The following is a 25,000-nucleotide window of genomic DNA, read 5'->3' as shown; positions in this document are numbered from 1 at the left end:
TGGAGAGCGACCATCGATGGGCTTTTCTGTATACGTCGTTGCCGGCGAGGGAATTCAGTCTGTGTGCTGAGCTTTAATGCATCGCGTTTAATGTGCATTCGTTGCTTCTTTTTCAGCAGCCGGTCCTGATGTGTGGATGCAGGCATGACCGCGGGCTGTTTTCAGATGTACGAGGTGATAAAGTTATTGATTTAGTGGCAGGTAACAGCCTTTGCAGCCTAAAACCGTATATGATTTCATCAGATCTTCCATTAGTGCAAACATCACTGTTACTGCAGCTCGAACTGTTCCCTTAAAGGGACAGTTCATGCAGAAATGAAGATTTGCTGTTAATTTACTCACCCTCAGTCTATCCAAGATGTGGGTGACTTTTTCTTCTTTAGTAGAACAGTAAAGATGATTTTTAGCTGAAACCGTTGTCATTGGTGATTCATAAAATGCAAGTCAATGGCTGCCGGCACTCGAGAGTCAAAAAAAAAGACATTTTCAGACATCACAGAATGAAAAGTTGATTGAATGAACCTGATTTGGTGAACCGATTCATCTAGATCAGTGGTTTCTTGCACAGACCGATTGTTTCGCTTCATAAGACCAAAGGGGTTAATTTTGTGTTGCCTGATATGCTTTTTTTGACTCTCAAAGTGACGGCACCCATTGACTTGCATTTTATGAATCACCAAGGACCACAGTTTCAGCTATAAATCATCTTTCTACTGAAGAAAAGAAGTCACCTACTTCTTGGAAGGCCTGATTTTTGGGTGAACTACTGTATCTCTTTTGGTTAATGAGTGTTTCTTCGGCGTTTTCTGCCGATGTGCATCTTTTGTAGTGTGTAGTTTGTTATTTATTCATAAATATGAAGTGGGCGCTGGGAGCAAACAGGGATAAATATGTAAATCTGTGCTCTGGGTTAAGATTATGATGAATTTCAAACAAAGATCTGCCCACTATCATCAACCTTTTGTTACAGCGTGGCTATTTTGATGCTGTGTATTTACTGCAATGCAAAGAAGTTTTTCCTGACTGATTTGTGTATGTAGTTTGGGGTCAATAAGTTTTTTTTTTTTTTTTTTTTATTTAGTGTGATTTTATTTGGTTTTTGGTGATTGGTTTGTTTTTTTTTTTCAACGTTATTTATTCTTAAGACACTCTTCTTTAAACAGAAAAAAATATCAGCTGTATGCAAAGTGACTGACTTTTGGTTTTTGACCATTAAAATGGGAAAAACAGAATCGTTTGCACATGAAACAGCACAACAGAGTTCCTATTATCTATAAAAATGAGACACTTAAAAAATTAAGATACCAAAAAAGTGTGTTAAAAACCCAAATCTAAAAGGATACTGAGATATATTTAATATTTCTTGAGTTACAGACATGTAAACCTCGGGAAATAAATATTTTTGGCACTCTGACAGCTATGTTCTATGCAGTTTTTTTGAGTGAAGGAAACAAGATACATTTCTAATTTCAACATGATTTATTTTTCAGACATTCATCTTTAAAAGACAAAAGTGTCTTGCAGCTGTATGCAGAGTGACCCACATTTGATTTTTGATTGCAATTTAAATCTGTATGTTGAGTTATTTTGATTTTGTTTCTGATTTGTTATAGCTATATCTCTGGAAATGAACCATATAGGGCCTTAAAATGAAGATAACAAAATAAGAACTAGAATATAAAAGATATTAAAAGATATTTTGTTACAGTCATGCAAACTTTGGAGAGAAAAAAAAAACTTAAAGTGCTTTTTTCCCATTTTTGAACGGTCACAATTGGCATACAATGCACTAAAGATTGTTAAAGTTAACTTTTATTAATATAGCTACCATCTCTATGTAAAAATAACATGAAGCTGCCATCTTTCTTAAACAGTCAATTAATTGTCTTTTAACTTCATGTAAAAAAATTGTAGATAAATGCATCAGTAAATATTCATCCATTCCATTGAATATTTTGGCTTGCATTTCTTTCACCAGAAAATAAATAAATAATAATAATAAAAAAAAGAATCAAAAAATTTTGTGAAAGGTGAGTTTTCCTACTAATTGTATTTAGAAAATATGATAACTGCGCCTCTGCATGTCTCATTAATAGTTCAATCTCCATTCTTCTTCCATCTATAAGGAATGTAATTGCTGATCTTTCCCCTCAAAGTGACTATTTTTACACAAGAAACCCCAGGTGAATGTCGCCTGTGTGGCGTGTAATCCAGTCCGGACACTGATAATCTCCTCAGTCTGAGCCGTCACTGTTGTGAAGCAGAGAAACGCAGCTCGATTCTGACCCTCCACATGCTCCGTCAGTCACGCGCCGTCACGCTGCTTGATTCGTACCATTCTGAGAGGCTTTTAGCTTTAATGTAATGGTAGTACGTTGATGGGTTTTTTCATTTTGTATTTGTGTATTTTATTGTGTGGGTTTACTTTTGAGTTAAAAATGTAATTAAAAAATGTATTATATAAATAAATCCATATTTGACCCAAAGTTGGGTTGAAACATCCCAGAATTATTATTATTATTATTATTATTTTTTTTTTTTTTTTTTTTTTTTTTTGTAGTAGTAGTAGTTTTTATAGTATCTCAGTGTATTATAGTATTTCATTAGTAATGTGGTACAGTTTATAATAATATTCTGAATAGTTTTATTTTATTGTTTTGTTTTGTTTTGTTTTGTTTTGTTTTGTTTTGTTTTGTTATTTTATTTTATTTTATTTTATTTTATTTTATTTTATTGTTTTGTTTTATTTTAATTAACATTTTAGTATCTGTGTTGTGTTTTTGTCATTTTTATTTGTCATTTGTATTTTTTAAATATGTCTTTGTAGTTTTATTAATTTTTATTTCAGTTTAAGTTTTATTATTGTAGAATGTCAAGTTAAACCAAATGAAAACGAGAAATGCTGCAACTGGTAGAAAATAATTTTTATAGTTTGATAGTGTCTTTCTGTGTGCCAAAAATGTTGTTTTTTCCAAAGTTTGCAATCCTGTAACTTGAGAAGTATTAAAGGTGTCTCAATATTCTTTTAGAATTTGGTTCCTAACAAGCTTTTCTATTGTTATCCTCTTTTTTTAAGGCCCAATATGATTCACTTCCAGATGTACGGGGATCTCAGTGCGGCTCCATGAGTGAATTGTTAAATTGCACACATTTCAGTGGTCAGAAACCAAATGTGAGTCACTTTGCGTACAGCTGATACTTTTATCTATTAAAAACATAACTTTCTGAATTCCAAAAATATAATTTTTCCAAAGTGTGTATGCCTGTAACTCAAACCAATTGGTTCCTAATCTTTTTTTGTGTGTGTATCAACATTTTTGAACATTTATGTGTTTCATTTCCAGAGATTTGGGGATCTCAATGCGACTCTGTGTGTAAATTGTTGCATTTTCCCCATGTTCAGTGGTCAAAAACCAAATGTTAGTCTTTGCATGCAGCTGATACTTTTTTTATTTTAAAGAATGTCTGAAGAACAAATCATGTTGAAACTACAACTTCCCTCCACAGCTGCATAGAACAGACCTGTTTGAGTGCCAAAAATATTGTTTTTTCCAAAGTTTGCATGTCTGTAACTCAAGAAGTATTAAAGCTAGCTTAATTTTCTTTTAGATTCTAGTTCTTAACAAACTTTAAATTTGTTATGCTAATTTTTAAGGCCCTACAGTATATGGTTCATTTTCAGAGATATGCGTATCCCAATGAGGCTCCATGTCCAAACTGTTGCATTTTTCCCATTTTCAGTGGTCGAAAACCAAATGTGGGTCACTTTACATGCAGCTTATTCTTCTTCCTTTTAAAGAGGAATATCTGAAGAATAAAAAATCTTGAAACTAAAAGCATCTCTTATTTTCCCTCTGTCAAAAGAACTGCATAGAACATAACATATCGAGTGCCAAAAACATTATTTTTCAAACTTCAAGTGCCTGTAACTCAAGAAATATTAAAGATATCTTTATATCCCTTTAGATGTTGGTTCTTAACAAACTTTTCTTTTGTTAAATTTTTTTTCAAGGCCCTGTATGATTCATTTCCAGAGATATGAGGATCTCAGTGTGGCTCCATGGGTAAAATTGCACAATTTTCAGTGGTCAAAAACCAAACGTTTGCATACCTTGATACTTTTTTCTATTAAAGACATACCTTTCTGAGTGCCAAAATATTATTTATCCAAAGTTTGCTTGCTTGAAACTCAAGAAGTACTGAAGATATCACTTTATGCAGTTGTATAACTTTATATTATATTGTATAACTCCGGACTGGTGCTGCAAGCGGCGTACTGAATCAGTGTATTTATTTAGAGTAATCTGCTCCTCCGGAATGGACCAACTCAATCGCTCCATTGTGTGTGCGCAGCCGTCTTCGTAAAGGTAATTGCTCCAACCTGCGCGGCGATAATGGATCCTGGATGAAGTATTGACCGCCTCTGGATTTTGATTAAGGGCCTGCGGGGCAGAACATGTCTTAATGAAAGTGAGGAATCAGCATTCAAGGTGGCAGCGTCCACTTGCTGATTACGTGTGGATCTCGAGTGAAAGGAGATGCTAAATTAAAGTGTCTTTGCCGATAAAAATGTTCTGTATTTCTTAATGGTGTAAGTAGAGGAGGTTATTAGTGTCATTATGGCCTGGAGAAGGTCAGTGCTAATCAGTTTTGATTTGGATCCAGAATATCTCACGTTCATCAGTCAACCATTAGAGTTCATGAAGAATTTATCGCATTTCACACCGCCGATCTCGCCGGGTTATGCAAATGCATCTCTCTTTAAAGTATTATTAGCAGGATGTGAGAACTGGCAAGTGAAATGACATCGGATTTACAATAAGTGACATTTGGAAGAGCTTAAGGAGTCACGCTTGAGAAAGCAGTAAATCTGTACAATTCAAACGATGGTTAATTGCCCGCCGGATGTGCCGCGGCAAAGAAGAATCACACGTAGAATCTCTTTAACATCTCAATCGTTTCTCCTAGACATATATGGAGTAAATGGAGAGCAAACCTCTGAGAAAAAGGCTTGATAATCTCACAACGACCACGTTTCTCATCAGATTCTTCAGTCGTAGCGCTAGACTCTCATTTTGTGACTATCGATTCATTTGTGTCTCTTTTTCGTAAATGCTCATTGAATGATCTCAGCTGCACTACAATGATTGTTTTTGTACAATCTCACTGTTATATATACAGTACCGGTCAAAAGTTTGGAAACATTACTATTTTTAATGTTTTTGAAAGACGTTTCTTCTGCTCATCAAGCCTCCATTTATTTGATCAAAAATACAGAAAAAAATGTAATATTGTGATATATTATTACGATTTAAAATAATTGTTTTTTTCAATTTATTATACTTTAAATTATATCATTTATTTCTGTGATGCAAAGCTTAATTATTAGGATCATTATCACATGATCCTTTAGAAATCATTCTAATATGATGATTCATTATCAAAGTTGGAAACAGTTCTGCTGCTTAATATTTTTTCAGAACATGTGATACTTTTTTAGGATACTTTGATGAATAAAAAGTAAAAAAAAAGAAAATAAATAAAAAAAAGAAGCTATGTTTTTAAAAAAATATATTAATATTTTGTAATAACAATATACACTACTGGTCAGTAATTTGGGGTCAGTAATTTCTTTCTTTCTTTTTTTTAAATAAAATCAATACTTTTATTCAGCAAGGATGTGTTAAATTGATAAAAAGTGATAGTAAAGAAAATATATTATTAGAAAATATATATTATTAGAATTTTATTTTTATTTTGAATAAATGCAGTTCTTTTTAACCTTTTCTTCATCAAATATATTAGACAGCAGAACTGTTTCCAACACTCATAATAAATCAGAATATTAGAATGATTTCTAAATGATCATGTGATAGACTGGATGTTACATGTGACACTGAAGGCTGGAGTAATGATGCTGAAAATTCAGCTTTGCATCACAGGAATATTTTTTTTTTTTTTTAAGTATATTCAAATAGAAAACTATTATTTTAAGTTGTAATAATATTTCACAATATTACTGTTTTTTCTGTATTTTTGATCAAATAAATGCAGGCTTGATGAGCAGAAGAGACTTCTTTCAAAAACATGAAAAAATAGTAATGTTTCCAAACTTTTGACATGTACTGTATATATATTAGGGTTGCACCAATAGGATTTTTGGGGACCGATACCGATTTTAACAAACACTTATTGGCCTATTCCGATACCGATATTTGTCACTTCCTCTCTTATTTTAAATTTTGGCATTAAAATAGATAGTATTTTGATCATGTTTTAAATCAGCAAAGTTCAGTGCACCTCCATTAAATTCATATATATATGGTTTCATGGCATGACTGTAAATAATAAAATGTTACCAAACCTTGGAATATATGAGCAAAAAATAATATGAAAATAATAATATAATATATAATACTACAAATATAAGAAGCAATGTCTGTGTCCGGCGGGAATAGATGTGGCTAAATGATGGCAGGGCTGATGCTGTAATAACCATTGCTGGAGGACAGCGGTGGTCCATTGTGAAGGCCAGCAGGTGTGGGGTTGTGTCCCTCGCGTGAGGGATCGTCCTGCCAGCACAATGATAAGGAACGTCAGTCAGTCCTCCAGAGGAAAGTATAAACAGAAAGCAGCCGGCAGCACCTTAAAATGATGTTTTTTCTCCTCTGAGAAAAGCTGGTGAAGGCATTGAGTGATTTAATCTGTCGCAGTATTTCACTCGCTCTGTGACAGCGAGTAAATCTTTATCTTCTGTTGCTAGTTGCGCAGATCAACAGAATTTTGTTTTTTTAGCTTTTATAAGGGTTTTAATGGCAGAACGTTACTTGAAATTCATTCACTGTGTATAAGAAAAGGATTACATGCTGAGATACAATACTAGCAATTTTCTTTTATTTTATAAGTGCAAAAAATAAAGCACTCAGTGCTTTTAAAATCCACGACAAACGTTTCAGTCGTTCAGCACATGTTAATTACTTTCTTGGGTAAGACCAATCGACAGCTGAGATTTTGTGTTAATGAACGCAGAAGTGCAATGAATAGAGTGATAGTAAATCACCAGTTGGCCAAAATTTTGCAGTTTAATCATTCAGTTAATGATTTTTTGTTGTTGTGGAATAGTGTTATGTAGAGTTTAAATCTTAAATGCATACATTTTAATTTTAGCGAACCTGCATGTCTTATGTCCTTCATGATGTCTTCTGCTGTGAGTTGCATGACCATGTATTGTTTCTCGTGTGGTCAGATCTGGACGAGCCTGTGGTGACGGTTCATCAGAGTATTGGTGAAGCTAAAGAGCAGTTCTACTACGAGCGGACGGTGTTTCTGCGCTGCATCGCTAACTCCAACCCTCCCATCCGCTACAGCTGGTACCGCGGACGAGATGTTCTCTCGCAGGGCTCCGATAAAGGCGTGGAGATCTATGAGCCCTTCTTTACCCAGGTAAGAATGTAACCCTTGCTCAAAATACTGCTGTAATACTGTGTTTTTTGGGCACTAGCATGTTGATAATGTATCTGCTCAATTAATAAAAGTAATCTATGATAATCATGATACACTTCTATGAAAATATAAATACCTTCATTCAGCATGGATGCCTCGAAAAAAAGTCACAACTGTGAGTTTAAATCTAGCATTTCTGAATTTTTCTTAGAATTGCAATTATATTTCTCTCAATTCTGATATTTTTCTTAGAATTGCAGGTTTATTTCTCATAATTCTAACTTATTTCTTAGAATTGCACGCTTATTTCTTGCAATTCTAACTTTTTTCTTAGAATTGCATTTTTTATTTCTTGCAATTCTGATATTTTTCTTTTAATTCTAACTTTTTTATTAGAACTGAAATTTTATTTCCCGCAATTCTGATATTATTCTTAGAATTGCAATTTTATTTCTCGCAATTCTGAAATTATTCTTAGAATTGCAATTTTATTTCTCGCAATTCTGATATTATTCTTAGAATTGCAATTTTATTTCTCGCAATTCTGATATTTTAGAATTGCAAGTTCATTTCTTATAATTCTAACATTTTTCTTAGAATTGCAATTTTATTTCTTGCAATTCTGACTTTTTTCTTAGAATTGCAAGTCTATTTCTCATGATTCTAACTTTTTCTAAGAATTGCAATTTTCTCACAATTTTGATATTTTTCTTAGAATTGCAAGTTTATATTTTGCAATTCTGAGTTTAAATACTGCAATTCTGACTTTTTTCTTAAAATTGCAAGTTAATTTCTCGCAACTTTGAGTTTAAATCTTGCAGTTCTGGGAGAGAAAATAAAACATACAAAATGCATATAAACTTGCAATTACCTTTTTAATTGTTCTTTTTATCCTGTGGTGGAAACAGGATTCCATAGAAAACAGCTGTTTTACACTGTAATAATATTTCATATTTTTTTAGTGTATTTTTTATTAAATGCATGCAGCCTCAGTGAGCAGAAAGGACTACTGTACAGAAGAGATGGTAAAAAATTACCATCTAAGTCAAAAAAAAATGGTAATACTGTAGTACTTTCTGGTACTTTTTGTCGGTTGAATTAAAAAGTAAACTATTAGTTAGAATATTTCTGTCTTGCTGGTCTAGAATCAGTTTAATTAATTGTAGCAGCGTGAAGCGTGCTCATGTGTATGGATCGTGGGCCGTGTGTGATGAGAGTTAGCAGGCCGGTTTCACTGTCTTTTGTGTTTTTCTGCCGTCTGCTCGCTTCCCTCAACGCTTCCCCGCCGAGTGCGTCAGATCACCACATCTCAAGCTTCTTGCATTTGTTTTGTTGCTAAACGTCAGCTTCAGGTTTCACACGCGTGTCAGGCCGGAGAGGAGAGAGAAGCGCGGCGCTAGCGTGTGTCAGTGGAAGCCGTCAGGAGCGCATGTTGGTTTCGCTGTAGTTGTCATGAGAACAGCTATAGCAGCATCTTCCTGTCATCTGCCTCTTTATCATGTGTTTGTCACTGGTGCACCAACCCTACACCTAAACCTACCCCTCACAGAAAACTACTGGCAATTTTTGAATTTCATAAAACACCATTGTGTATGTTTTTTTATGTTGTTTTATGGGGACACAGGAAGTGTTCTCATAAACCATGTTTACGTTGTAGTACCCATGTCATTATACACATTTGTGTCCCCATAAACCATATTCTAGTACACACACACACACACACACACACACACACACACTTCTCTCTGATGTGGGTTGTGGATTGTTATTCTGATGGGTTTGGATGATATCAGCAGATCGCAGGTGAGCAGGTGTCATCGACTAATGAAATTATGTTCAGGAGCCTGAAAGCACGGCGAGTACTGGATGTGTGTGATACAGTGATCGGCTGTGATGAGCATCAAAGCATCGGCCTAAAGACCCCCTGCATCTGTGCAGTGAGACGATAAGATGCCGAAACTGTCGCTTCCACACATTAAAACTCCGAAGGTTGGCTTTGAAATGAGGAGCGCGGCTGAATGGAGCCGTAATGAGATCCAGATTAACGATGAATTCGTGATCAGGGGCGTGTCTAAGTGGTGTCCAGGGGTGGCAATGCCCCCCCCCGGAAATTTGTCTGGCCAACCCAGGCCCCAGGTGCCCCCCCCCCAGATGTCTTGCGATAGGCTTGTTTTTAGTAAATTTCTAACTGCATCTGGCATTGATGGATCCTGGCTTGTGCAGCTGCCTAGGGCCGCTTTCTTCTCCTCTTTATACTTAATTTTAGGTGGTTTCTATAGCGTGATATTTGACAAATATCGAGCGCGCATAATGTTCCGTGATCCTTGTAATGCGCGAGGACGAATCTCTCCACTCGCATGCGGCTTTCCTTCACTCACACAAAACTGGACTTGTGCTTTTAAATATACACTGTTCTTTTATGAATCAGCTCTGCTCTCGCTCAGATATTGTGTGTACACACTCAAACATTGTCTGACTAGAAGAGCTTTTTCTCACTAAATGGAAGCAAGCTGATTATAGTCAGCCTTCTCTATTTATTTATTTTATTAATAGCCTGCTTATTTTAGTTAAATGCTTAAATTGTAAATATACATATTCATTTATTTTATTTAGTGCGTTTGTATTTTGTTGTTTTTGTAATAAAAGCGTAATAACCAGGTTCAAGAAATCATTGAGGGTGCTCTAGTCTTAATGTACATTTTCACATATTTTGTCCCGTCTATTGCGATGGTTATCACTATGTAAATCACTGCTACTTCAAAGAGTGAATCCCGCATAAATATGCAGACGTCATTCCCGAAACTTTGTGTCTGAACCCCGAACATTATCAGGAAGGCTATTCCAGAGTTTGGGAGCCAAATGCGAAAAAGCTCTACCTCCTTTAGTGGACTTTGCTATCCTAGGTACTACCAGAAGTCCAGCGTTTTGTGATACGGAAATTAATAGGTAGCCAGTGCAGAGACTGTAGTATTGGGGTAATATGATCATATTTTCTTGACCTGATAAGGACTCTAGCCGCTGCATTTTGTACTACCTGTAGCTTGTTTATTGAGGATGCAGGACAACCACCTAGCAGTGCATTACAATAGTCCAGTCTAGAGGTCATGAATGCATGAACTAGCTTTTCTGCATCAGGAACAGGGAACATGTTTCGTAGCTTGGCAATGTTTCTAAGATGGAAGAAAACTGTTTTTGTAACATGGGAAATATGATTTTCAAAAGACAAGTTGCTGTCTAATATAACACCCAGATTTTTGACTGTAGATAATTTAGAAGTTTCACCTGGTCTTGTTGAGATATATAGTTGAGTATCATCAGCATAACAGTAGAAACTAATCCCGTATTTTCTAATGATATTACCAAGGGGCAACATGTATATTAAAAATAGCAGAGGAGCTAGGACAGATCCTTGTGGCACTCCATATTTTACTAGTGATGAATGAGATGACTCCCCATTTAAATAAACAAATTGGTAGCGATCGGAAAGGAAGGATCTAAACCATCTTAAAGCCTGCCCTTGGATACCTGTATAGTTTTGTAATCTATCTATGAGTATGTCGTGATCTATGGTGTCGAACGCAGCACTAAGATCAAGTAAAACTAGCAATGAGATGCAGCCTTGGTCTGAAGCAAGAAGCAAGTCATTTATAATTTTTACAAGTGCAATGAATGTGAAATGTGAAATTCTTCATAGAGATAATTTTTTTGCATGAAGGAGCACAATTGAGCAGACACAACTTTTTCTAAAATTTTAGACATAAATGGAAGATTTGAAATGGGTCTGTAATTTGCCAGTTCACTAGGATCTAGTTGTGGTTTCTTAATAAGAGGCTTAATAACCGCCAGCTTGAATGGTTTTGGGACATGACCTAAAGATAACGACGAGTTAATAATATTGAGAAGCGGTTCTTCTGCTACAGGTAACAGCTCTTTCAGAACTCTTTTTCATTCATTTGGATTATACAGTACATAAATTAATAAAATTCTAAACTATATATATACAGTATATATAGTTATTTTTATTTCAGTTTTAGTTATTTTAAACTAAATGAAAATGAGAAATGTAGCTGGAATATTTTTTATATATAATTTGTTTTATTTTAGTAAGTGTTTCTTTTATTTAAAGTAAAGAAAATCTATTTATTTTATTTTTAATGGGATTAGCTTAATTTAAGTTAATGCTATATTAACCCTGCTTGTTCAACTAAGAGATAATCACCATATTTACATTGAACCCATCATATTTAAAAAATATAATATTAATTACATAATAAAATATCATATTTATTGTTAATATCATATTTATAAGCCATATTTAGTTATTCTGGGATCTCCTTCACACAGCGTAAAAAGCTATCAGAATATTTAAATTTTTTAATGACAATAAAATATTTTTCCTCATAATAAACAGAAAATGCACTCAAAAATCATCATAGTTCATTATTAACTATTTGCATTTTATTTTATTTTATTTTATTTTATTTTATTTTATTTTATTTTATTTTATTTAAATAATCATATTTTAAAATGCATTTGTTCAAATTTCTTAAAATCAGCATAAATATAATATACTGTATATAATGTAGTTATTGTGTTTAAAACACATTCAGAAATCTGAGCCGTTTCATTGATGTATGACTGACAAATATGCATCACATTACGTTTATTAGTTTATAAAACTGTAATCCAAATGTGTGGAAATTTTATATGCAATTCAAACATAAATATAGGCCCAAATGGTTAGTGCACTTACTACAGGTACAGAAACCACTGAAGAATCCAGACCTACACCCTACAGCTTCTCCAGATATTTATTATTGAAACTAAATCAGTATTTCCTTCAAGGTTTAGTAGGATTTCATCTTCAGATGCTAAGAGCATTTACAGTAAAAAATTGGAAACGAGCAATTACTAAGTTGTGCCGTGGGGATGAATTAGTTTGTTGCTTCTGGCGATATCTATCTGGAGTTGACATGTGCAGCATGTGCTAATGCATGCATTAATGCGCTATAGCTTTCGTGTTGTGGTTACTATCCCACATCTGTGACCCTGTGGAAATGATTTCTCAGAGATCGGGCTCATGTTAACAGCTCTCCTCAGATGGGGAAACTGGGTCGTGAGATCAAACTGCAGCACAATGCCGCTGTGTAAACCCGTCAGGTGGAAATACACCAGCAAGCCTGTAACCATGTCTTCAACAATTTGATTTTGGTTTATATCGAGTTGTAATGTTTTTTTTTTTGTTTTTGTTTTTTTTCATATTATTAAATAAAAATAATTCAATATTTTTGTTTAAATATATAATATAAAGACTTAAATGATTAATAATAATATATTAGAAATATTATGTATGAAATATATAATAAAAAAAATAAAAAAATTAATTATTGTTAATAATTTTCAATATATAAATATTATGTGTAAAATATATAATGTAAAAATATAATACATAATTAAATTATTATTATATTATTGATATGTAATATAACATTTAAGTAATTAAATTATTCATAATAATATATACTAGGAAAATATTGTGAATAAAATATATAATATAAAAATATTATGTGTAAAATATATAACATAAAATGTAATATAAATTATTAAATTATTGAATAATATATAAGTAATATTATCTATAAAACATATAATAAAACATATGACAATTATATTATTAATAGTAATATAAAATATAATATAAAAATATAATGCATTTCTTATAATAATATGTAATCTGAAAATATTATCTATAAAGTATATAATTTAAAAAGATAATAATTCAATTACTTTTCATAAAATATAATATTATGAAATATAATATAAAAATATCATAATTTAATAATATATATATTATAAAATGTTATATGTAAAATATATAATATACACATACTTAATATATAGGATTTAAATGGATTTAAGGGAATGAAGAAAAAGCACACTAATGAGAATTTAATTTGTAAAGTAACCAATTTGATATATTTGGAAACAAATCTGCATCAGATATTGTTCATGTCACATTTTGTGTGAAGTATGTTTGACAGTTTGTGATTGTGTTTTGTTTTTTATAGTTCTGTTCTTTTGAAGGTAAGTGCTTGTGTTTAATACATCGGTTCTCCTGCAGTAACATGGCACAGACGGCTTTTCTTTCTATCCGCTCTGAGCTCAGGGGGAAACCAAAGATCTTGAAGCTGAAGAAAACCTGAGACCCAAGGACACTAACCCAACTACAGCTGCATACGCCTCCCATCAGGAACGTAGTGCGGCATCGCCGAACCGCAGAGTCCCCTCTTCAGACTCACCAATAAAACAGGTGAGGCTCTTAAAGAGACCAGATTCATTTCCATTCCACCACCCGCTGTTTTACGAGGAAGTTGCATTTTCAGTTGAGAAAAAAAAAAAAAAAATGGGTTGTTCATTTTTCAGTTGAGATGGTTAGATTTATTAGCCTGTTTTTACTCATATTGTTTGTCTTTTTATTTTTATTTCAGTTTTAGTTCTAGGAATTTTAATTACTTTTTTCAGTTTAGTCTTATTTTATTTCCAAGGCAACATTTTTAAGTTTAAGCTTTTCTAATATTCTAATATATCTAATATTTAATTTAATTTAATTTTTCAGCGTAATTGCATTTAACAGAAGCTCATTTTAATAGATTTTTAATAATGAACCCAAAATTTCTTTGTATATCTTTGTAATTTTAATACTTCAGCTTAAACTTATTTAATTGTTCATTTATTTCCAAGAAAACATTTTCATTTAAGTTTTTTTTTAAGTTTAAACATTTCATCTAACATTTTATTTTATTTCTGCTCTATAGAATTTTAAAAAAATAAAAAATGTGAACTATTTTAATAGTAGATATTTCTGCTCTATAGAATTTTAAAAAAATAAAAAATGTGAACTATTTTAATAGTAGAGGAAGCAAGCAGGCTCACAAAAGCCTCAACCACATATTACAGACCACAAAACACCATCCCACTGGCACTGAGGCGAGAATCATAAAACTTTGCTGAAGACCTTTTGATTGAATATGTCGAACACCCCCCCTCCGGTTCCACCCCCGTTCTGAACTATATCTCTTTACTGAACTGAGTGGAATCAAAGTTTTGGTGTGTACCTTTTATTGAATATTCGAACACCCCCCCATCCGTTCTGACTATCTCTTTACACAACCGTGAACTCCCAGTTAAGTCTGTACTGTATACTTGGGGACTGCTGAAAGAATTATTTGGTGCTCCCACTGCCCACCCTTCAAGAACTGTATACATCCAGAGTGAGGAAAAGGGCTCAGAAAATCACTCTGGATCCCTCATATCCAAGTTATTCCCTTTTTAAACTTTTGTCGTCTGGCTGGCTGGGCGCTTCAAGCCCCCCCCCACACCCGCAAAAAAAAAATGTGTTTTACCCAGGACCGTCAGGCACAAGAACATTTTCTTCCCCCAGGATATCTACCTCATGAACAGTTGAGTGAATGTTCCCCCCATTGGCAACCTAAAAGAATATGGCAATAAGCCTTATAGTTATTTGTTAACCCACCTACCTCCTAGACAGTACATCCTAGTACACCCCTGCATCTCTTTTTTTTCTATTATTTTATATAGCATCTGTACGATAAAATTTATTTTACTTTTTTTTTTTTTTTATTTTTTTTTTTTTTTTTTTTATTTTTTTTTTTATTTTTTTTTTATTTTTTGTGTATTTTTATTCTCTTGTTTTCTTATTCTAGCATCTCTTGTGTTGTTGTGTGTTGTCTCTGTGCACCGGAAGCTTGTGACACTAAAACAAATTCCTTGTATGCGCAGGCTTACTTGGCAATAAAGCTCTATCTGATTCTTAATTATGAGATTTTATTTTTTTATTTTCTTATTTCACTTTTATTTAAATAAAAGTTTTAGTAATTTTGTTGTTTTTTGTCTTTTTTATTATTATTTTATAATTTTTTAATGTCTATATAATTTGTATTCATTTTTATTTATTAATTTTAGTTTATTTAGATTAATTTTAGTATTATTTTTTATTTTCATTTTAATTTTTTTTTTTTTTATTTTTTTAGTTTTTGTTTTTAGTTGAGATTAAAGGTTTAAAGTTTAATTTTATGAGCATCAGTGTTCACTGTGGTTTCAGCTCCCGCCTCCATCAAGCTGCTGGTTGAGGATCCGATCGTGGTGAATTCCGGTCAGAACGGGTGTCCTCTGGTGTCTCTGGTCTGCATCACCACCGGAGGAGAGCCCACGCCGAGCCTGAACTGGACCCTCAGCTCCGGATCTCTGCCGGAGAAGAGCCTGATGAAGGACGGGACGCTCACGCTGCCCGCTATCGCCTCGGAGGACGCGGGCGTCTACAGCTGCATCGCCAGCAACAACGTGGGCAACCCAGCAAAGAAATCCACCACCATCATCGTTAGAGGTCAGCTTCACTTTACACTGAGAATCTCTCTTTAGCCAGTTTGTGTCGATGAATCGTTCAAACCACTTATGATTCATTTCTGCATCTCGCTCCTTTAGTTTATCCAGTTGTGTCGATGAATCGTTCAAACCCACTTATGCTTTCCTATTTGTGAGATCGCTCTTTAGCCAGTTTGTGTGCGATGGACTCGCTTCGCCAGTTTGTGTCGATGAATCGTTCAAACCACTTATGATTCATTTGTGAATCGCTCTTTAGCCAGTTTGTGTCGATGAATCGTTCAAACCATTTATGATTCATTTGTGAATCGCTCTTTTGAAACCACTTTGCAAATCATTCTGATTGTTTTGTTTCATTTTTGTTAAATTTCATTTTTGATCAGTTTTATTTGATGTACTTTGTATTTCCTGCACTGTTTACACGTTCAATCTTCTGGCTGTTTGTCTGATGTTCAGGAGTGATGTACAATGGTGTTTTGCTCTGAAGCTAATGTTGTTCCTGGCGGCTCTTTCAGTCTGTTAGCATGTGAATGTCGATCAGATTCGTCTCAGAGTGCTCCAGCGCTTCAGCACATTACTGTCAGGTTATTATTACATTATTACAGACACATTACTGTCAGATCATTTGAGTAAATCTCAGAACCTCTCAGGACATTTTCAGTCCTTATTCACCCCAAAATCACAAGGGAAAAAGCATATCATATATATAATATTTTTTGTTTTTGTACAAATGGACATCTGAGGGTCTATGTCATATATATAATATTTTGTACAATGGAATTGAGGTCTGTTTTAAAATATTAAAAAAGTTTTCATAAATCTCATGCCTTTGCCTTTGGCTTTTTGCACATTACAGCCAAAATGATTATTAGGCACCATTAAAATTAAGTCATTTAGGTGAATCTCATGAAATATGGCCTGAAGAAATTCTCAGGCATATTTCACCACAAATTGCTAAGGGAAAAGGCATATTTTGTGCTATATTATCATTAATGTAAATATGTTTTTATTTATAAAAAAATTATAAAAATAAAATTTGTAAGATAGAATGAATGAATGAATGAATATATATATATATATATAGATATATATATATAAATCGATATATTTAGATATATATATATATATATATTATAGATATATATATATATATATAATTAATCTGTAGAAAAGATCACTGTGTCCAGTAAGTAATATTTAATTTTTTATTGTTAAAGTATCTTGACGTGTTCCCTAACGCTTTGCAAACTGTAGATTAATGTGAGAGTTTTTTATTGTTGATAGCGTTTGTTTTGTGTTTTATTGTGTTTTCTGTATGTGGTTTTGGTCTTGTGGACGCGTGTATGTGTGTGTTTATGTTTGTTTGTCACACTAGTCCTTGAAAAGCCCTGGTCGGTTCGTCTGTGTTCAGCAGATGGAGGCTTTACTCCACAGCCTGTCGTGACTTTGACTTTGGCCTGTTCCTCCAGTATCCCAGCATGCTCTTGGCATGCCAGAGGCCCTCCATCATGATCCTGCTCTGGATTAAAGGATCCGCTCTCCTTTCCAAAAGTGGGTCAGTTTGCAGCGTTTGGCCACACAGAGCTCTTGTTTTCCTCTGTTTTCCTCCGGTCGCTCCGTTATCAGATGGCTTTTACATTTTAATGATTGATTCTGTTGATATTGTGAATTGAACCTCTTCCTCTTTTTACATTTATTTAATTCACTGATATCATATGTGTCATTAAATTGGTGTAATTTATTTTATATATTTAAATTCAGTTTTTCCATGCCGTCACCTGAAAGCAGCTTGCTACTCGTTTGGAATTATCTTTTTGGAAATTATTGAATTTTTCTGAAATGTTGTAAAATAAATTACGTTTATAGTGAGCACAAATGAATTTTAGTGAATCTAAGTGTCAGCTGATTTATACGTACCTAAAAATTTAAGTAATATATTTTAAGTTTTGTTTATACATAATACAATTGTATTGATTTATGCAATTTATTTATTTATTTTAAATAATAGTAACATAGTGCATTTATTTATTTAAATTATTATTTATTTAAATTATAAATTATTTATTTATTTAAAATCAAATGCATAAACATTAAAAATTATTGTTTATTTATTTATTTATTTATTTGAAAAACATTAATGCTTTACTTATTTTACATAACAGCAATGGGAATTATTTATTTATTTATTTAACTGTTATTAGAACTGCTATTTAATTATTTATGCATTTATTTTAAATAACAGTAGTGAAAATATTATTTATTTATTGTGACTAACAGTAAAGAGAATTTTATATTTATTTATATTGAATAACAGAAATTAGAATTATTTGTATTTATTTTGAAAAGTGCAATACTGATAAAGGTTTATTTATTAATTAATTAATCCGTTCATTCATTCATTTACTTTGAATAACAGTAAACTTTTAATTGCTATTTGTTTTATTTATATATTTATTTTAAATAACAGTATTAAGAACTGTTATTTATTTATTTTGAATAACAGTGAAGATAACTTTATTCAGTTTTTTTTTTTATGTATTTGTTTTAAATAACAGTAATCAGGACTATTTATGCATGTATTTAGAAAAATTGTACTGAGTGGTGCTCATTTATTTATTTTAAAGAACAGTGATGAAAGCTATTCTTTAATTAATTTTATTTATTTATTTTGAATAACAGAAATAAGAACCGTTTTATAACAGCAGCTTGTGACGTTTCTAGTCTCCGACTTCCTCATTTGGAATCAACTTTGAAATTAATTTGTTTAACTAAATTAATTTTTTGTTTAATTTTTTTTTTTAAAATAATTTTTTTTTTTGAATTTTTTTTTAGCTGATGATTGGTGTTGTTGGAGAGGCTTAGTAACTGCCTGGTTTGAAGTTTTTGGGTTCATTAACTGATGGTTTGTTGACGAATAAATAATTTTCAGAAGAGGATCTAAGACTTCTGGAAGCACCTCTTTTAGTAGCTTAGATAGAATAGGGTCTAATATATATGTTGTTGGTTTAGATTTATGCAATTCTTCCTGTCCTATAGCAGAGAATGAGTGGAATTGATCCTCAGGGGATCTATAGTGCACTATCTGATGCGATACTGTGGCTGACAGCTGTAGCGATCAATAGTATCGATCTTAGAAGTAAAGAAGTCCATAAAGTCATTACTGCTGTGTTGTTGGGAGTGGTCTGTGTCTGTTGATGCTTTATTTTTCATTAATTTAGCCACTGTCTTGAATAAATGCTTGAGGTTGTGTTTGTTCTCTTCTAAGAGAGACAAAAAGTAAGTAGATCTAGTAGTTTTTAGAGCTTTTCTGTAGGAGGAAGTACTTTCCCTCCATGCAATATGAAATACCTCTAGTTTTGTTTTTTTTGCCCATGCAATATGAAATACCTCTAGTTTTGTTTTCTTCTGGCTGCGCTCCATTCTCCAGACTGCTCTCTTTAAGAGAATGCACTTGTTATAACACAGTGTCAAACTGTTTTCCTCCTTCTTTAATCTTCTTTAATGCCAAGCTTTATCATTTGTTTATCTGTATTATATCTGTTTTTTATTTGTCGAACATCAATTAAGTTGTTTTGGACGTTTTTTGTATTTGCTAGTTCGGTAACAGACACAGTCTCTAAAGCAGTGGTCACCAACCTTTTAAAGCCCAAGATTCCTGACCTCAGCTTTTATGAATGACAAGATCTGCCTGTTGAAGAATTTATAGAAAAAGACATCCCAGATTACTTCCAATTTGAGGCCTTTTATTTAGTATTGTAATTAGTGATGCACTGATCATAGCCGATTCAGAATCAGATGTTTGTTTGTTTTTTAACTAGCAAATTTGCTGATTCTGATACTGATTTTTTAAAGCAAATTTATTTATTGGCTATTTGCTTTATAAAAAAAAAAAACTGTGACCATTTGAACTTAGTGGCAACCACTGCATTTTAATCACAATCCAAACAAAGATGCTACACACGTTGCACGAGCAGTTGTTTTTGATTTGAATTAGATTGTATAATTTCAAGATTTAAAACAAAAAAGGTTTCAGGTTTTATTTATTTATTTTATTTTTTGCTAAGTAAAACCATAGACTGTATAAAATAAAACACATCTGCATGAAACAAACACAGCAGGTCTGAATAAGGCGCAAATTCATTCTCTGACAGCAGGTGGCGCTTATGAACCAGCCACAATATATAGTTTCCTTGGTTACCGCTGTAAACAAAGCAGAGTTGCGCTGCATACAGTGGTAAGAGGAGAAGAAAATTGCCAACAAAACTTTTCGAGACTCAGGAGTGATGTACATTTCTTTATCACTGCCACAGAAGATCCCCAAAATTACAATTTTGAATGGAGAAATGTAATGCATTTTTTGTACTTATTTTACTGTTATTTTCGGGATCTACTGGGACAGTGATAAAGATCTACCAGTCGATTGCAATTGACGGGTTGGCGATATCTAGGTGAAAAAGTCTCTATGTTTTGAGAATTAACTGACTTCTGTGTCGTGGGCGGCTAGCAGACGGTCGGTTCCTGACCTGGGCCCCAGTTAGCCAAGTACAAACTCTGGGTAGAAACATCTGCGCTTGTGAAAACAGACTCGTGCTCTCATGCACCGTGTGATCTGGTGACGCTCGTGTGCAGCTTGTAAGTCAACATGTGAACGACCGTCGTCACATTCACAGTGGAGCAGATCGAGCTGGAGCCGCATGACTTTCCATCTGTGGAGACGTGTGTGTGTGAGTGTGTGTGTGTGTGTCAGCAGAATCTCTCTGGGAATAGTTCCTCCTCAGGCGTGTCTCCTTGAGTAAAGCCACGGCTCAGGTAGAGACGCCATCTGTCCCGTCACACACGCTCGTTATGAACGGCCTCGTTAGACGACACAAGGACAGTCACATGACCACAGAGGAGCGTTCGGTCAGGTCAGCTGCTCTGGACGGTGGATGGAGGGAAACTCATCACAATTTTTTTCTCAAATCCCTCTCTGGGTGACACTTGTGTAGTTTTTAGTTGATCTGTAACAGTGCTGGTCTGTATGTGAACGATGGAGATGAATCTGTGAGATTGTCACAGATGTGGTTTGATGTGCTTTGTGGTGTGAACACAAAGCTCTTTGGGTTTCTTTATTTTCATGTTTCAGTTCCAGTATTCCATATTGGGCTGCTACTAGTAGTCATACAAAGCATCGTGCTTTTATATGCAGCATAAGATGTGATCCACAACTCCACAACTACTTCATGTTGACCAGATTTATTTTAGTTTTGTATTTTTATTTATTGTTTTTGTTTTCATTTCTGTTTTATTTTAATTTTATCTATGCAGTTTTTGTTAGGTTTTTCAGGGTTTTCTAGGATTAGTTTAAGTTTCATAAATTTCAGAGTTTTATTGTATTATGTATTTTATTTTATTTTATTTATATATTATTGCACTTTATCATTTAAAAAGGTTTATATTTCTCAGCACAGTCTAGTGTTAGTTTTCTCTGGTTGTATTTTCATTTATATTTTCATTTTTTTTTTTTTGTTTTTTTTATTTTTTTGTTTTCAGATTTTATATCTAAAATAAAAATGATTGTTGGTTTTTTTTTTTTTGTTTTTTTTGTTTTTTTCTGTTATATTTTTTTTTTTTTTTCAGGTTGATTTAAGGTATTTAAAATTAGTGTTTTAAGTTTTACTTTTATTTCAGTTAACCAAAAAGTTTTAATGTAGTTTTAGTTTTTTTCAGTTAATGAAAAGGTTTTGATTTAGTTTTAGTTTTTATTGTTTAATGAAAATATTTTTATTTTTGTTTTTATTTCAATTAAAATTGTTTTTGTTTTAATTAACAAAAAATAATTTACACAATTTAATTGAATATTTAAATAAAAATTATATAAAATAATTATTTTTCATTTTATATTTTTTTATTTTTATTTAATTTATATTAAATTATATAAATATATATTGTGATTTGTATTATGTTGATGGACTCATGTTGTCAAGCTTGTTCTGTTGGAAGAATATCCATCCATCTTAGCTAATGGTTTGTTCTATTTATATTCACACAATATATAGTGCATTTGTGTTGAGTTATGTGAGGTCTTGATGAAGTACAGCATGTGTAGATATAGAGAGCGTCCGTATCACTCATGCAGCTGAGAACACATTTCATTCAGTGTATTAGAGATCTGTTATGCAGCTCGTCACATGTTGGATCCTGAAATGAATAATAATGTTCACTCTTGAATTTATTCCAAGAATGTCTGACATGAGCTGCGCTGTATATCTACAGTGTGAACATGAAAGGTTTTTTTTTTTTCATTTTGAGCTCCAGTGATGAATATATATAGCACATTATTATAATACGTCTGGAGAGTTTTGTGGATTCTTACTTTCTTTGTTTTCTTTTTTCTTTACTCTTGAATATACTTATTACATTTTCTTCATAACAAAATAAGCCATTATAAATTCAAATATGATGTATAAATACTTAATTCTACATTTTATTAATGTATGTGTGTGTATATATATATATATATCACTTCGGATCAATTTAATGCATCCTTGATAAATGAAAGTCATTTTTTAATTTGTTTCATTTGTAATTTTTCATTTGTGGTAGGATAATGGAACACAAAAGAAGTCTCTGGGGTATATTTGTAGCAATAGCCAAAAATACATTGTATGGGTCAAAATTATAGATTTTTCTTTTATGACAAAAATCATTAGGATATTAAGTAAAGATCATGTTCCATGAAGATATTTAGTAAATTTACTACCGTAAATATATCAAAACTTAATTTTTGATTAGTAATATGCATTGCCAAGAACTTCATTTGAACAACTTTAAAGATGATTTTTCTCAATATTTATATTTTTTTTGCACCCTCAGATTCCAGATTTTCAAATAGTTGTATCTCAGACAAATATGGTCCTCCTAACAAACCACACATCAATGCAAAGATTATTTATTCAGCTTTCAGGTGATGCATAAATCTCAATTTCAAAAATTTGACATTTAAGACTAGTTTTGTCGTCCAGGGTCATATATATATCCAATGCAAGTTTATATATATATATATATATATATATATATTATATATATATATAAATATAATAAATTATTACTTTTATTTATGAAGGACACATTAAATGGAAAAAGGTATATGCATATGTACTGTGTGTATATGTATATATATATATATATATATATATTATATATATATATATTATATATATATCTATATATATACTATATTTATATACACACACACACAAGACACACAAATTAAATTTTTGTGTATATATGAATGAATATATATATATATATATATATATATATATATATATATATAGGTTATACACAGCATAAAGAAGTGTTTTATACACTATAAAGTAAGATTTTTTTACATTTATATATATTTTTTTTAATTACCAAAAATATGTTGGTAGAAAATAAATGTATTTTGAAACATATTTTAGCATATATATATAAAATGTCACAATGCAATAAATAAATCAGTCAATCAATGAAAAAAAAAATATATGGTACTAAAAGTAATACAAACCAATAAAAAATGTATTTTGCTAAATCAGTCAATCAGTCAATCTTATTTTTGGCTGTGAGATGTGCGGACATGTTCCTGTCTGTTTCAAGAGATTCACAATTACATGTTTTTGTTGTTGAGGATCTGAGTTTTTAGCTGTGGTTGGGGAATATGATCTGCATTTCTGAGGCTGTGTGAGCTGCTTCAGCTGCGTCATTATAACCCAGCTTTGCATTAGCATCTGGAGTGTCCCTGCGTTTCATAAGCGTCTGCTTTTATCTGGTCTGGCTGTGGAAGCGCGAGTGTTTTCTGCGTTCAGTCACACAAACATCAAAGCAAAGGCCGCAGCATCAATAATGCATCGGCAGCGTGCTTCTGTGTTTGCTGCTGCGCTGCTCTTAAAGCGTCGCAGGACTGTCCTCCTCCTTTCGGAAGCTCCTCGTGTCCTTCTGCTCCGTGAAGGCTGTGTTTCCGTCCGGCTGCGTTAAACCCAGACAAATCCATCCCTAAACACGACTCGAAGCTCATGGGAAATGCATGACGTGGGACGTCCTGATGGGAAAGTTGTGTTCGAGCGGCTCGTCTCCTGGAAGTTAAAGAGGTTGTGTTTCTGATGGTGTAACAGCTCTTTGTAGTGCAGTACACTATGTAGTGTGTGTTTGCAGACTTCAGTGGACTCAACATTATCTCTTATCGCTGAATGTTCATGTGTAATTAACACAGTACAGACTTGAACTCAATGGACTGATCTCAATAAATACTTTTTTTTTCACATATTATTTTTGACAGACAATGGCATATGATGAAAGATATGTTTAAAATATATATTTCAGAATATACACAAAAAAGGCCAAAAAATATATTTGCTAAAATACCCATATATTTTGGTATTTTTTATATAATTTAAAAATATAAATATATATATTTTTTAAATGTACTAAAACAATCATTTACAATGTTTTAAAAAAAAAATCTTAATATGTAATTTATATAATTAAATATAATATATTGTAATAAAGTATAAACAGTGTATATAATATTTAAATTACAAATAAAGTATTTTATTTTATTTCCAAATTTAAATATATACTACACTGAGCACTGATATTTATGCAGTTATTTTTTTAAAATATATATAAAATATACACTGTATCGTCACATGCATATCAGCATTATTTGTCTTTGTAGGCATTAAATTGCTTATTATTTTAAATGTTTAAGTGTTTTTGACATTTTGTATCCTTTTTTTCTTTTTTTTTACACTTCTGATTAAAAAGGATTGAATGCTTTATGCATTTGTTCAAACTCATGCAATACCATTAAAAAGTTGCAGGTGAGCAAGATTTTATTCATCTGTGATGCATTAAATTGATCAAAAGTAACAGTAAACACATTTCTAATGTTACAAAAGATTTCTATTTCAAATAAATGCTGTTCTTTTAAACTTTTTATTCATCTGTGAATCCTGAAAAATAAAAAGCATCACAGTTTCCACAGAAATAAATGTTTTCAACATTGATAATAATCAGAAATGTTTCTTGAGCAGCAAATCATCATATTAGAATGATTTCTGAAGATCATGTGACACTGAAGACTGGAGTAATGATGCTGAAAATACAGCTGCACATCACAGAAATAAATTACAGT

General features: G+C 32.4%; 1 pseudogene; it reads left to right on the top strand.

Moving 5' to 3' along the window:
- Positions 1–25,000, top strand: part of LOC109099200 — a 142,702-nt pseudogene that overhangs the window by 69,284 nt on the left and 48,418 nt on the right.

Source organism: Cyprinus carpio, unplaced genomic scaffold, assembly GCF_018340385.1.
Source record: "Cyprinus carpio isolate SPL01 unplaced genomic scaffold, ASM1834038v1 S000006754, whole genome shotgun sequence".
NCBI lineage: Eukaryota > Metazoa > Chordata > Actinopteri > Cypriniformes > Cyprinidae > Cyprinus > Cyprinus carpio.
Note: the sequence above shows the minus strand (reverse complement) of the source record. Positions and strands in the feature narration are given on the sequence as shown.